At 36.1% G+C, this 14,939-nt stretch overlaps 1 pseudogene; it reads right to left on the bottom strand.

Moving 5' to 3' along the window:
* Window positions 1–2,473: 2,473 nt before the first annotated feature.
* The window catches only part of LOC103604145, a 30,642-nt pseudogene continuing 18,176 nt past the window's right edge, over window positions 2,474–14,939 (bottom strand).

The raw sequence follows: 14,939 nt of genomic DNA, 5'->3' as shown, positions 1-14,939 counted from the left end.
AAAAGTTTGTATTAGGATAAGATTCTTTTATAGAGTATGGAAAGACTGATAACACAGGAAAGAAAATAATTAAAAGATCCCTGAGGGAATAGATCAAAAGTGTAAAAATCTGCTTTCATCAAAAAGTAGTATGACTCTTTCACTGACTAGAACAATGGGCTTAACAATGAATACAGTTGTAGATTATTTTGGAGGTAGAAAGCAGGGACTTGAAACAGGAATTTGAAGTGGTACTCAGAGCCACAATTCCCAAGACTGTAACTTCCATGAAAACGGGCTAGTCAGTCTTTTTTCTGGTCTATCCCAAGCCTACAACAGGCAAAGAAGTTATTGAGAAGTAAAAGGTAGAGAGAAAACAAAGGGAAAGTGTAAAACAGACCACTGACTAGTCGCAGGTAAAACAAGTAAAAGCGCTGAGGGGCCAACTAAGGTTGGAGACTGTGGTTTGGTAGTGGTGCCAGTTTGTATGGTTGTAGGACTTTCCAACACAACTCAGTGGCCCAGGAAAAGAAAAAGCATAAATTCCTGAGCTGATTCAGGGCTAGGACTTGTTTCCAAATGAGATAAAGAACAAAAAAGCAAAGATGCTGAAAATATTGGTCAAAGAGTAGTTCTCTTTGACCAAAATATTGGTCAACCACAGACAGCAGGGTTTCCCAAACCTGGTTTATCATCAGATTGCCTAAGAAACTTATTGGATTCTAGGCCTTCACCTCAGACCAAGTGAATCATTATCTTTGAGTACAGACTGGAATTTGCTGTACTTGGGGTAAGGAGGGAAGATGGAATGGTCTGACAGACTGAGAAAAAAACCTATCCCAAACCTGACCATCTTACTGATCATAAGGAATCAGGAAGGCAGAGAAAGTTTACTGGCAGAGAGTGGGCTGCAGTACAAGATCTTATGTGCAACAATTTTGGCTGACAATATAGTATGGCAATGGGTGTGGATGGATGGCATGGGGTGAAGATGATGATCAATGGAACTGAGGCTGGCAAGGACCTATGAAGATAAGGGTGACACAGAAGTTCATCATGTCTTTTGGCAAATATAGAGGAATAATCAGGAGGTTAGATGAGCTAGTAAGGAGTAGGTATAAGCTTCAAAGAAGAAGCTTAAAGAAGGATATAAGTAGAAATAGTTTGAAGGCTGGCCAATTAGCTCAGCTGGTTAGAGAACAGTGTTATTCCAAGGTCAAGGGTCCAGATCCCTGTAATGGCCAGCCACCAAAAAAAAAAAAAAAGAAAGAAAAAGAAAAAAGGTTTGGAAATAGCAAAGGGGAGCTGGGAAAACTTCAATACTGTCTTCCAGCCCCAGGTAAACTGAAAATTCCACCTCTTTTTTTGGGGGGGGAGTGGCTGGCCTGTACAGGGATCCAAACCCTGTGACCTTGGCGTTGTAAGACTGTAATTGAATCAAACTGAGCTAACCGGCCAGCCCAACCCCAGGTAAACTGAAAGTGGGAGGAGAGGCCTCCAGTCAAGCAGACCTGGCTTCATATTTTTTTAGTTATTGTTTTTAAAAGGTGCTGTTATTCTGTTTCCTCTAAGTAATGGGTGTATAATTTAGTCCAAGTACAAAGTTTTAAAAGACACGTAATAAACAGCATATACTTTTATTAATATGAGTGAAAGAACAAAGAAAATATCTGTGGTTATACTGATGCAACAAATATTAGGCAACTAAAATGGACATAAAATTTAAAACGTTTTGGCCCATAAGTCAAATTTAAATAAATTATTCATCTATTCAGTAATTACTGAGCACCTAGTAGGTGCCAGGCACCATTCTAGGTACCAACTATGACAAAACCATGTCCTTACCCTCATGGGGAAATAGACAATAAATAAATATATAGCATATCAGATATTGATAAATGTTAAGGAGAAAAATTTTAAAGGGAAATGAATAAGAGAATTAGAGGAAAAAGGAGATAGAAATTTTCATTTTATAAGATGGTCAAGGAAAGGATTATCACTAAGAAGGTGACAACTGAGGAGAGACCTGAGGGAAGTTGAATGTTCCTGGAAGAGAATATTTCAAAGGCCTTTAGGTAGTGAATATTCTCATCATGTTCAAAGAACAGTAGGGATATTGGTGTAGCAGAAGTCAGCAAGGGGGAAAGTCAGATAGGAAGGCTAGAGGTCAAGTTATATGTGGCCTTATAGGCCACTGTAAGGCCTTTGACTTTGTGTGAGATGAGAAACCACTCGTTTGGAACAGAGAAATGACATGATCTAACACTTTAAAATAAACTGAGATGGAACAGCTTATATTATCAAAAAAAGGAGCTTTTAAAAAGTAAACACTGATAACCAAATTCTGGCAGTAAATAAGCACACAAAATATTTTTTTTGTTGATCCAAATCTTAATTTTTGGGAAACTAAGTATATCATTGAAGAAAGACATAAGGTAACTTACTGCAATTTGTCTTTTATCTGTTTCTCCTCTTTTATGATGAAGATCTAAATTAATCAGTTAAGGATAATAAATCTGATAGTATTAAACATCATGACAGAATCTCAACTCTGTTTTTGGTTTGATTTGGAAAATACACAATATTAAATACTTTAATTTGCAGGCGTGAACTGTTCTAACATCACATATGTTGCTAAGACGATACGAGTCAAATATTCCAAAATGGTAACATCCCATATGTAGTCATAGTAGGAATCCATAGCATCATGACTGAAAAACAGAATTCAGTTATTTCCTCTTTTGTAAGCAGAAAAATTTCAACCTCATTTTATTTTAAAAATCGTTCATACCTGTTTTGTTCCTGTAGTGACTTAAAGGCTGTTTTGTAGTCAATTTCTCTGAGGAACTGACATAAAATTGCCACCTGCGTAAACAAAGATTTGAAAATGGTTTCATGTAATGATGACTGTCTTGGTTTTAGAGGGTAATCTTTAATTACTCTTACATAAAGAATATATTCTTTAAAAAGCCTTGCAGATTACAGTGACTGGGTCAGCTCATATTTATGGATTCCATTCAATTTTAATTTCAAAAACCTTTACACAAGTATCTGTCTGACCAATATATTCTTCGTCAGTGACCTAACCCACAAATTTTTAGAGCTTTGTTTATTTGAATAAGAAGCTAGCAAAAAGTCAGTTCAGAAAACTGAACGGAAGGAGATGGAAAATTGCCAAGCTAAAGTGTCATGACATTCAAGAACATACAGAACATGCAATTAGACCTTTCACAGCTGGCAAGTACAGCACCTCATTTTGGTGAAATTTAGGCTGCCAGTGTGCTTAATAAAGCATCTATTTCAATCAGGTATGTGGGTCATATGTTCATCTCTTTAAAAAATATTTTTAACTTTATATAATTCACATATCATAAAAGTTACTCTTTTAAAGTACACAATTCAGTGGTTTTTAGTATATTCACAAATTGTACAACCATCACTACTAATTATAAAATATTTTCATTACCACCCCGCCCCCAAAAAACCCCGTACCCATTAGCAGTCATTCTTCATTACCCTCTCCTCTCAAGCCTCTGGTAACCACTAATCTACTTTCTGCCTCTACAGATTTGCCCATTCTGGACATATCATACAAATGGAATATAGTACACTTTGTGGCCTTCTGTGCCTGGCTTCTTTCACTTCGCATAATCTTTCAAGGTTCATCTATGTTGTAGCATGGGTCAGTACTTCATTCCTTTTTACGGCGAATAATATCTCACTATATGAATATAACACATTTTCTTTAGCCATTCATCATTTAATGGACATTTGGGTTATTTCTATTTTTTGGCTATTATGAATAATACTGCTACAAACATTCAGACTTTTTCTGTGGACATGTTTTCAATTCTCGGGTATATACGTAGGAGTGGAATTATTGGATTATATGGTAATTCCTATGTTTAACTTTTTGAGGAACTGCCGAACTTTTCCTGAAGTTGAGATCATTTTATATTCCCATCAGCAATATATGAAGGTTCCAATTTCTCCACACCCTCGCCTACACTTGTTATTAGATGTCTTTTGATTATAGCCATCCTAGTGAATGTAAAGTGGTATCTCACTGTGGATTTGATTTGCATTTCCCTAATGACTAATGTATATATCTAATCTTAAATATAAGAAAACATACTTGAGAATGCTTCTTTTCCGTTTAGGAGGTTCAACTGTCAGTGTTTTCTAATTCATACTTTCACTTTAGTTAAAATTCTATATAAACAACTAAAAATACTTTAAGAATATGTCAAACTCTTAAATATCACAAATTTAAGTAATTTTGGTATGGAAAATAAAAGCTACTTCCCAGTCCAATGCTTTATATATATATTATAAACTCTAACATACATGAAAATAAACCAACCTCATATTATAAACTAACCAGTGTGTGGCAATTCAGCAAAGAATAACATTTTATGATTTGTTTTATTATCTACAAAGACAAAATCCTGATTATTTCAAAAAGCTAGTTAGCAGTTATAACAAATGTACTACTCTGGTATAGGATGTCAACAGAGGGCAAAGTTGTGCATGTGGGGACGAGGTATATGGAAATCTACTTTCTACTCAATTTTGCTGTGAATTCCTAAAATGCTGTTCAAAGTAAAATTTTAAAAACTAATAAAAAATTTTAAATCTTGTTTCAAAAGACACTTATTATAAATATTGAAAAATGTCATTTGTTAAGTCATGATACTGGTTCCATGAAATCAGGCCATTTGTTTAAGTCATGATTTCAGAGGAAAGAGCACTACGTCAAAGGAAAATGAAGAATATTTGATACCAGGGGTGAGGTTGGGGAGGAAATGGAGAGTGGGTCAAAGGGCACAGATCTGTAATTAGGCAGAATGAGTAAGTCTAGTGAACTAATACACAGCATAAGGACTATAGTTGATAAATTTGCACACAGTAGATTTTAAGCATTCTTATCACAAAAAAAGGGTAACTATAAAGGTAATGGGTATGTTTGTCTGTCATAATCATTTCTCTACGTATAACCAAACATGTTGTAGGCCTTAAACATACACAAAAAATATAGAAAAAAATTGGGGATTTAGGAGATAGCATCAATATGATTTAAAGACTGAATGGATGTTGGTGGGAGGGTCAGTACAGTAAGGAAAAAAGCCAAGGATGACACTCAGGATTTGAACTTGGTCAACTTAAATGGTTAAACCAACATGTTTGATATTTTGTCAGCACCACACTCAGCCAGTGAATGAACCAGCCATCGCTCTATAGGATCCGAACCAATGGCCTTGGTGTTATCAGCACCACACTCTCCCGAGTTAGCCACAGGCCGGCCCTAACATGTTTGATATTTTGGAGTTTGTTTTCTTTTTTTGAAAAGGCAGATGAGTTTATTAGGAGTTTACCACTTTACTAAAAAAGTAAAGTAAAACACTGAAATCAGTTTTGGACAGGTTGAATTTGAGGGGTTTTAGGGAAATCAAAGCAGCAACAGTCACTGGAAATATGGGCATTGAAAATATGGAGAGCAATCTGGTCTAGAGCCATCAACTTGGGAATTACCATCGCATACATGGAAATGGGTAAGTTCAGCCAAAAAGGGACCCAGGAACAAGAACATGTAAAGGTAGGCAAGAAGAGAGGAAGCCCACAAAAACAACTTGCCTGGTCTGTGGGGCACAGACATCAGGGGGCACAGCCTTATTAAAGAAATCAGAACACACAGCTCCGGCTTGGAGGTAATAATGAAGAGCTGCCGAATAATGATTTGTTGCTGAAGTAGAAAATGGAGATAAAGAATTACCTATCAGTGGACAGGACAGTTGGAAAAAGACAAGCCCTCTTGTGAAGTGTCAGGTATAACTTCATGGAGTGATAAACCGTAGATCTAGGGATAAAATTTCATACATATTCAGGACAATACTGACAAAAACCGCCTTTATTTTTTCTAATCACATTAAAGAAGCGATATAATAGATTCTTTGCCAGGGCTGGTTAGTCAGTTCAGTTGGTTAGAGTGCAGCCTTACACACCAAGGTCAAGGGTTAAGATCCCCATACTGCCCACTGCCAAAACATAAAAGATTCTTTGCCTCCTCAAACTGATTAGCCAACAATCTAGCTCAGATTTCTCACCAAATTTACTCTTACAGAATTTAGTATTTAGGAGTATTTATTTCCCAAATGTCCAAACTAGAAACATATCTTAATTTTTTGAGGTAGTTCAGAATCAGTATATCTATTCTGCAAGTGAACATTAAGATCTTGATGATAAATTCTTTTGGGGGCTGGGGTGAAAATGAGCATCAAAGTAAGCAATTTTATAATCTGGAGTAGAGAGGAATGATGTAGGTAGGGTACAGAAGAAACAAGACTGGCCATGAGTTAATTATTGTTAAAGATGGGTGGCAGAGACATGGGGGTTAATTATACAATTCCTTCTACCTTTATATTTTGAACTTTCCTTTTTAAAAAAACCAACTCCTAAAAAACTAATCCTGAAATTATACTAGTCAGAAATTTCATTTGATCTGTACAATATAGAAACATTGAAATTTCATATCAAGTTGGAAAACCCTATCTCATATAACCAGGGTGGGAGATGGGAAGGATTAGAAATATACCTCTAAGAATACAAATAATTATCAAGAGTATCTGGAGAGATTTTAGAATCTTTAAATAGAAATTTTGCAAGCAAAACCTTGCCATCATTCCTTAATAATGTAATACCAACTTATTAGATGAAAAAGTGGTCACTGTTTTAAAAAAAACAGAACAAAGGTAATCAACATAAAATTAAAAGCATCTGAACCCAAGGTTCTACACCAGAAAATTCACAAATAAAACAATTATAGTTTTACTGTCTTAATTTTACCAAGGAAGAAGAGTAAGTCTCAAGAACAAAACTTTAGAAAGTTTAATAAAGTAGTGTAATAAAACGTGCAATTTATTTTCACTTCTAAATGTGCTACAAAACAAACAAAAGCAACATCTTACTTACCAAAATAAATGTCTGCCTGAATAATTAACCAGGAATGGTTGTTTGGATTTATATTGATATATACCAAACTAACTCTTTCACTGTGACTGCCACAGCTTAAAAGTCCACAGACTGGAGGCTAAAGGAAGGACACTTAACGTTAATCTCTAATTTAACAGTTAACTTCAAATTCCATACATGCATTTATTAAAAACAAAAAAAAAACAGCCAAAATTTAGGTGATCCTAAGTATGTTAAATATTACTAAGAGTTAAGTATATAAAAACTATCAAAACAACTAAATTTGAGAAAGTATGATAAGCTAACTTTTTATAGGGATTTGAAAACAATCTCATTTTTGTTTCCTTTTTTCAAAATGCCAAAGAGGGAAAACTAGAAAATACCAAAAAAAACTTTACATCTCTTACAAATGTTTAAAGCATATAAAAGTGGCAGAACAAACCCCTCATCTCTGCTTTTAGTACAATTTACAAGCAACAAAAGGTAAGACAGGCTCATAAAATTTCCCCAAATGATTTTTTACTTTTTTTATTTGGGGGGAGGGGGCTGGCTGGTATGGGGATCTGAACCCTTGACCTTGGTGTTATAATACTATGCACTAACCAACTGAGCTAACCAGCCAGCCCCCAAATGATTTTTAAGTTCTGTTATCTAAAGGAAGCCACTAAAAACAAGGGCTTAAACACTAAACAATACTGCTATGTGGCCTTAAACCTACTTTATGGCTTCTTGTAAGAGTAACTGACTTTCACTGGCCCCAGTGGGGTTAGAGGCTAGATGTGGCAAGTATACCACTTCAGTGCATTTCAGTAGCAACAGAGTCAAGAAAGGGGTAGGGAATAGGGTCAGCTGCTCTGAGCATGGTTAAACATGGAAATCTTGAGATACAGAATCAGAAGATAGAACTCTGAAGATTAAAAACGAGGTCAGCACCCAAGAAATAGAGGTGATCACTACTACCTCCTAGAAACAGTAAAGCACAGTGGTAGAGAACACAGGCTCTGGATTCACACACAAATGAGGTTCAAGTCATGGCTCTATCATTTACAAAGTGAACTTGGACAAAGTACTTCTGTTGCCCTGAGGTGTTAGATTTAACCATAACTCACCACTACGCCCAGTACAGTGGGAAAGGAAGTGTGGTACTATTAGCAAATACCCAATTATTTACTTTACAACTGAGTTAGATTGGTTTATAACTATATTCTACAGACATTTATAAAATGTTAACGAGCCTAAGAATTCTATCTACCCATTGAACAGTTGGTTTTAAAATACTAATTCTTTTTTTTTCCTTTTTGTCTTTTTCTGTGTCCGGCAACGGATCACAACCCTCAGTGTCGCCCCCGTACCGGACCAGGACCAGCAACGGGATCGCAACCCTCGGTGTTGCCCCCGCGCCTCGCTCAGCCAGTGAGCGGGAACCGGTCTGTATGTGGGATCCGAACCCTTGGCGGGAGCGCCGCCGCGCTTCCCAAGCGGTGCACTATAGCAGTGCGCCACCGGGCCAGCCCTAAAATACTAATTCTTAATCCAGTGCCATTCTTACTATTCTTGGAATCAATAAAGATTATTGCTCAGGAGAAATACTTTTTCTGGTCAAACATTTAGTCACATTTCATTTTCTCTGGGTCAGTTTACATTAAAGTATTTTTGTCATGAAGATAATAGTTAAGCCTACTATGTGCCAGTCCTTACTCTAAACACCTAGTTTAGAAAACATGTTAATTTACTTAATCCTCACAATTCTGAGGTAGGTACTATTCTTATACCCATTTTAGAGATGAGGAAAATGACACAGAAAGCAACTTACCCAAGGTCATATACCCAGTAAGTGGAGAGGCTGAGACTGGGACCCTATAAGTCTCGCTCAGTACCCCTACAGTAGCCATTCTTTTGTCTCATTTATACACACGCACTGGAAATCAATCTTTATAGTTTAAACTTAGACAAAAGAGGTGATACCAAAGGGGTAATAAATACAACCACTAAAACCACCAACTAAAAAGGCAAAATTGTCTCTACGTGATTCTTGGATTGCTATCTAATATACCAAGTTTTATGTAAAAATTAGAAACACACTACAGTGGCACCTGCAGTTGGAATGCTGCGGAGAGTGCACATGTGCTTCAGGAAGCAGAGTGTTCCTCTGGTGAACAAGCCTCAGTAAGTGGAGGGTAGGGTGACTCACCGCATCCCCCCTTTTTTTTCCCCCGGTGGGTGGCCAGTACAGGGAACCAACCTTTTAACCTTGATGTTACAAGAACGTGCTCTAACCAACTGAGCTAACCAGCCAGCCCTACTCACCCATTTTGACCCTTCAAATCCCTATGAGATACAGTGCTGCTTCCAATCTCTAAGACTGAGATGCAAATTACTTATTCTTATTCTACTGTCCACCTGCCTACCTACTCATCTTTTCTTCTTCACAGATGCCAATGACAGCAATAAAATAAGGCCTGGACCTGCCCTTTAAGCACAAAGTAAGAAGATTGGGTGAGCGGAGAGGGAGGAAAAGAAAGTTTTGTGAGGAAATAAGTGGATTCTCCTATATGAGAAGTTGCTATGTGTGGGAAGAAAAAAATGTAAATGTTTTTTGACAAAATAAACACATTTTTCTCCCCTAAAAAATTCCATCATCTTATTCTGATTCTAAAGTGATGAAAGCAATAGAGAAGATTTTAAAAAGGTGTGATTTAAAAATAAATTCCTTTCAAATATACTTTTAAATGAAATTATGAAATACTGACCCGAACACTGTGAAGTTTCACAAAGAGTGACAAAATAATCATCAAAACCAATGATTCCTATGAGAAAGAAAACAAAGAATCCTTAAACAGTATACATATCTTTTAATATTTCTACTGTCAACCTCAGAGACACCAAGTATTTTCTTTCAAAAGACCCTTACTTTTTGGAAATTTAGCATCTGCTTTAGTTTAGAGCACACTAAAGATCAACTTCATTTTTAATCTCATGAAAAAATATCATAGCACACAACTTACATAAAAATTACCATATTTAGGAGTCTGGCTTATGGTGCTATCTCCAGGCTCAACTCCTCATATAACTTTTGAAATTAAGTAAATAAATCGCTTTCTAACTAATATTTCCAGTTACCTCTCCCCCCAAAACTGACTTTTTGTTCCTTAAATAATATTTAAAGGATGAAATCTAGGTTATGTCCAGCAAGTAAATATGACAATCCTATCAAGCAAAAATTAAACCTAGGCTTCATACATCTACCCAAACTGTGGAGACTAGCCTATTATGGAGACAATTTTAAAAATACCTGCTCAATTCACTAAAACAGATGCAAAATAAACTTCTCCATTCAAATAATACCCCCTCCAATAATGATCACTAAAGATAAGCATCTCAAGATGTCATACCAATAATTGAATAGACACTTGAAGCATTCATTTTTAAGTCATATTCTACAAAAATCAGCAACAGTAACTAGATATATTTTTAATAAAACTTCCCATAATTTTTTGACAAAAGAAAGCAGTTCACTCCTGTAAAAAATAAAAAAATTTTTTGAGCATCACATATTGCACACAGGTATTAATATTCAACTCTGTACCCCATATATGTACAATCAACTATGTTTCAATAAAAATTTTTGTATGCACATTTAATGTCAGAAATTAAAAATAACATCAAGTAAATTATAGGTGTGAAAGTTTATTCCTAACTCTCCAATTCTGCATGTATGAAAAGGTGTATAATATTGTATTGTCATACTAACCTGATAATATTTCTTCCCTGTTTTAATTACATATGAAGTCTTCAGTACTATCCAACCTTAGACATTGTTGGTACTGAATTCCAGTTGATTATATTAAATGATTAACGGTCTTTTAAAATAACATATAAACAGAAGGTATTTCCAAAGGTGGCCATGGCAGGCCCATCAGAGACCACCAGAGAATTCTTAAGATTGTCCATCTTTATGATATACAGGACCAAGGTAGATTTTTTTGAAATAGTACAAATAGTATAAATAATACATAAAAACAAAAAATACAACTGAAACATACCAATACATACTGATACATTATACCTAATGTAGATTCTCTCTGCTTTATTAAACTAACTCTGCCATCATTTCCTCGTTTGTGCTGACTGGACACACTACAGATCTGAACAACAACTTCCCAAAGGTCTTTGGCAGTCCACCTAACTTTCTTTAGGGCCTGGAAGTTCTTTGCCTGTAGCTGCTAAAAGCTGTCTAAGCTATAACATGAAAAACAGACAGAAAACACACAGAAGATAATCTGTAACATCACACACGATAGTCCTATTATTAAGGCACACTGAAGATGATGACTGCCCAAATATACCAAGTAGTTACTTTATGCTGTGCATTCAATACAACCTCTGAGGCTCGCTGTCTACTGACAGATCTGAATCTGTTTGAGGAAGAGGATCCTCTGGCTCTACCATACAAACTTCTCTGTTTCTGAACAATTATAATCTAATGAGAATATAAATGAGACAATGCAAAGAGGTATTTGATTTATTAACTGGAAAAAAAAAGTTGCTAAATATATAGAGTATGATCCTAAAAAAAAAAAAAAAGTGTAATGGAAGGCATATACCACAAAGTTAACTGTGGTAAAGTCCAGAGGTGAGATTAAAGTAGTGCTTAGGTTTCACACATACACGTTGCTTTTAATTATTTAAATCTTCTCTCTTCTTTTTTTCGTTAGCCATGCAAGTGGTTTGTCGATTTTATTTATCTTTTCGCTTTTAATTATTTAAAAAAAAAAAAAAGATTTTTTTAAATGAAAAACTAAGAGAAAGAATATGGAATTGAAGTTGGAAGAATAACAGAAGAAGATTTAGAATAACTTTCCTCTCAGAAAAACGGTAGCAACTGGGGATGGAGTTACTGCTAACATGAAGAGGTGGGGTTAAGGAAGGACAGATTATAGAAAGTGAATGATCTGAAGAAAGACAGCCTTAAGGATCTAAGATGTAGGAAGAACCCAAAATAAAGAGTGGAAGAGCCAAAAGCAAAGAGCAGAGAAAAGAAAGGCCCAAAATATAGAGGAAAAAAAGAGGCTTGTATCAAAGTCAGTATTTCTTTCCCTCTATAATTTCAAAGCAAGAGAGGGCCCCTATATCTTTGTTCAGATTAAATTTTATACATCACGGCTCTTTTAGAGGGTGCAGTGGCAAGCACAATTTCAATTCCATCAGGAAACCCCAGTCACCACTGAAATGGACATAGAAAGCCTTCTAAAAGGGTCCCCACTGCTTGAGGTAACTTCTTTAAGAAGGATGCAGGATTATGACAAGATAAAAACCGGTGCTTTTCCCTCACTTTTTTTTGTTATTTCAATCAGTAAAATTGAAAGAATAGTTCAATACCCAAAACATTCTGAATATTCTGCCATGTTTTGCTTTATTTATCTACATATATCATTTTGTTAAACCATATTAAAGTAAGTTATAGACACACTTTACCCCTAAATACTTCAGTATACATCTTCAAAGGAGAAGGACATTCTTTTACATAACCACAATTCTAGGATCACACCAAGGAAAATTAACAAGAGTACTGGTGCTTTCTATAGCTAGTGAAAATTAGTGTAAAAACCATACCTGTATTATGTGAATGGATATAAAGGACCCACAGTTTAGTAGGACATCTCATCCTGCATGGGCACCGAATACATTCTTCTCCAACTACTGGGATCACAACACAAGTTCAGTATTTCTTCTTCAAAATGCTTGGGACCAGAAGTGTTTCAGACTTCAGATTATTATTATTATTATTATTATTGGAATATTTGCATTATACTTACCAGTTGAGCATCCCTAATCTGAAAATCTGAAATCCTAAATATGCCAATGAGCATGTCAGAGCTCAAAAAGTTTCAGATTTTGGAGCATTTCAGATTTTCAGATCAGGGATGCTCAACCTGTACATGTGGCTATTTACTGCAGTACAATACCAGGGCTATTGTGGTTCTTCATCTCAAATTCATTATGTTGTCGGGGACCATACGCTTAGTTGAAGGTCACTAAATTTATTGAGTTATCTAATTAAAAGAATTTTCAGAAATCTCAGACCCTAAACCAAGTGAATTCCACAAAATTCTTGAGCACCTACTATGTGCTGGGCATCATGTAAAGAATGAGAATATAAAAATGAACTGCCCTCAAGAAGCTCACTGCCTTACAGGGAAGACACCGGTGAACAAATAATTTATCATACAGCATAAACGCTACAAAAGAAATATGTCAACAGGACAACAGCAGTAGAACCAGTACAACAGTACAAAGACAGCAAGAGGAGAAAGTGATTTACTCATTTACAGTAAAAGGAATATGAACAGCATCAAAGAAACCACACAAATACACAAAAGTGGGAAGGACGTCCCAGCTAAGAGAAGAGACAGCAGGCTCAAATGCACAGATGCCTGAGAAAACACCATGTGAGCCCTCTCATGCAGCCAGCACTGCACGGGCATGACAAGAAGCAGGGCAAGGTGCACCTGGAGAAAGAGAAGCATGCACACCTTCAAAGACCTCGCAGGTCACGTGAAAAACTTGGGTTTCTATCCTACACTATCACTGCTCCTCCTCCTCCTACCAGCTAGACTTTTATAATCCAAGTGCCTATAAATCCAGTGCCCTTTCCACTATATACTATAACTGCCTCCCATTCTGATCCAAGGGCAGACTAGACAGTTCTGTATTATTTCAAAAGGGTATATTTTAGTCACATGCTTAAGATTTTTCCTTTCCTTCTTATGATTATACAATTCATATATATTCAAATAAGAAAATATATCACAAAATAAAAAATAAAATGGATTAAAATCACCTAATATTCCACCACCCAGAGATAATGTCTTCCAGACTTTTCCCTATGCGTATGTACATATAGACCACACCAAACTGGAAGTTTGGAAACTGCTCCAAATTGCATTACTTTCAAAACACAACCCCTTACTCTAGATTTCTTTCTCTGATTCCTTTTTCCTTGACATTAAAAAGGGAGCAAGGGGCCAACTATGGAAGCGGCACACAAAACCCTAACCATGAGATGACATGAGGAGATGCGTTAAGTGATTACACTGCAGCGAGGTCACCACACATCCTTCCTCTCTTTGCACCAGATCAGAGGGACTGCGGGAAGAAGTGAGATAACCTCACCCAAAGTTAGGCAACCTACAACACAACTTCCTGTGTCCTTACACACTGCACACCCTCAAACGTTCATTCCACAAACATGTTTCACCTCTCCTGGTGCACAGCTTCACAGAATTCACTGCTAGGAGAAGCAAAGAGAGGAGCTACTGTTCTGTCTTAACACTGAGCAACAAGCTATGATTCTAAGTGGAAATGACAAAAACCTTGGAACCAAATGGTTCCTCTTCTGACAGTTTATTAAAGGCTAAAAAAGAGACTGTTGGGCATAATTAGACAAGTGCCCTGGATATTAGAAACTCATATCCCAGAAAGTGCACTAAAGAGATAGATATGATCCAATGTCTGAAATTCCAAAGAAAAGGATGATTCAAGTATGATGATAAATTTTTATGAACAATTATAAAGAAGAGGAAAAGGGGAGGAAAAACTAAATAAAACAATAAACTTTCAAAGGGTTAAAATGAAATGAGCTCAGTTTTTAAAAGGACATACATGAAACATGAAGGAAGAAACAAATAATCAAAGACAAATGTAAAAAAGTGGTATAGCTTTACAAGAGTTCCCAGATAAGCATAGATTTAAAAGACTAGATATTAAAGACAAAGTGGGGGCAGATAAGGAAGAACCATAAAAGGTCATAGGAGTAGTAAGAAAAGAAATCAGGAAATCTGAAGGACTAAATGAACCCCCAAAAGGGAGGGGAGGCCTTATAAAAATGTTAAATCACCAAATGTTTTATTTTGGCTTTTTTTTTTTTGTCTTTTTCCGTGTCTGGCAACGGATCACAACCCTCAGTGTTGCCCCCGTACCGGACCGGGAAC

Source organism: Galeopterus variegatus, unplaced genomic scaffold (assembly GCF_000696425.1).
Source record: "Galeopterus variegatus unplaced genomic scaffold, G_variegatus-3.0.2 Scaffold5000, whole genome shotgun sequence".
NCBI lineage: Eukaryota > Metazoa > Chordata > Mammalia > Dermoptera > Cynocephalidae > Galeopterus > Galeopterus variegatus.
This window is presented reverse-complemented; position numbering and strand designations above follow the sequence as displayed.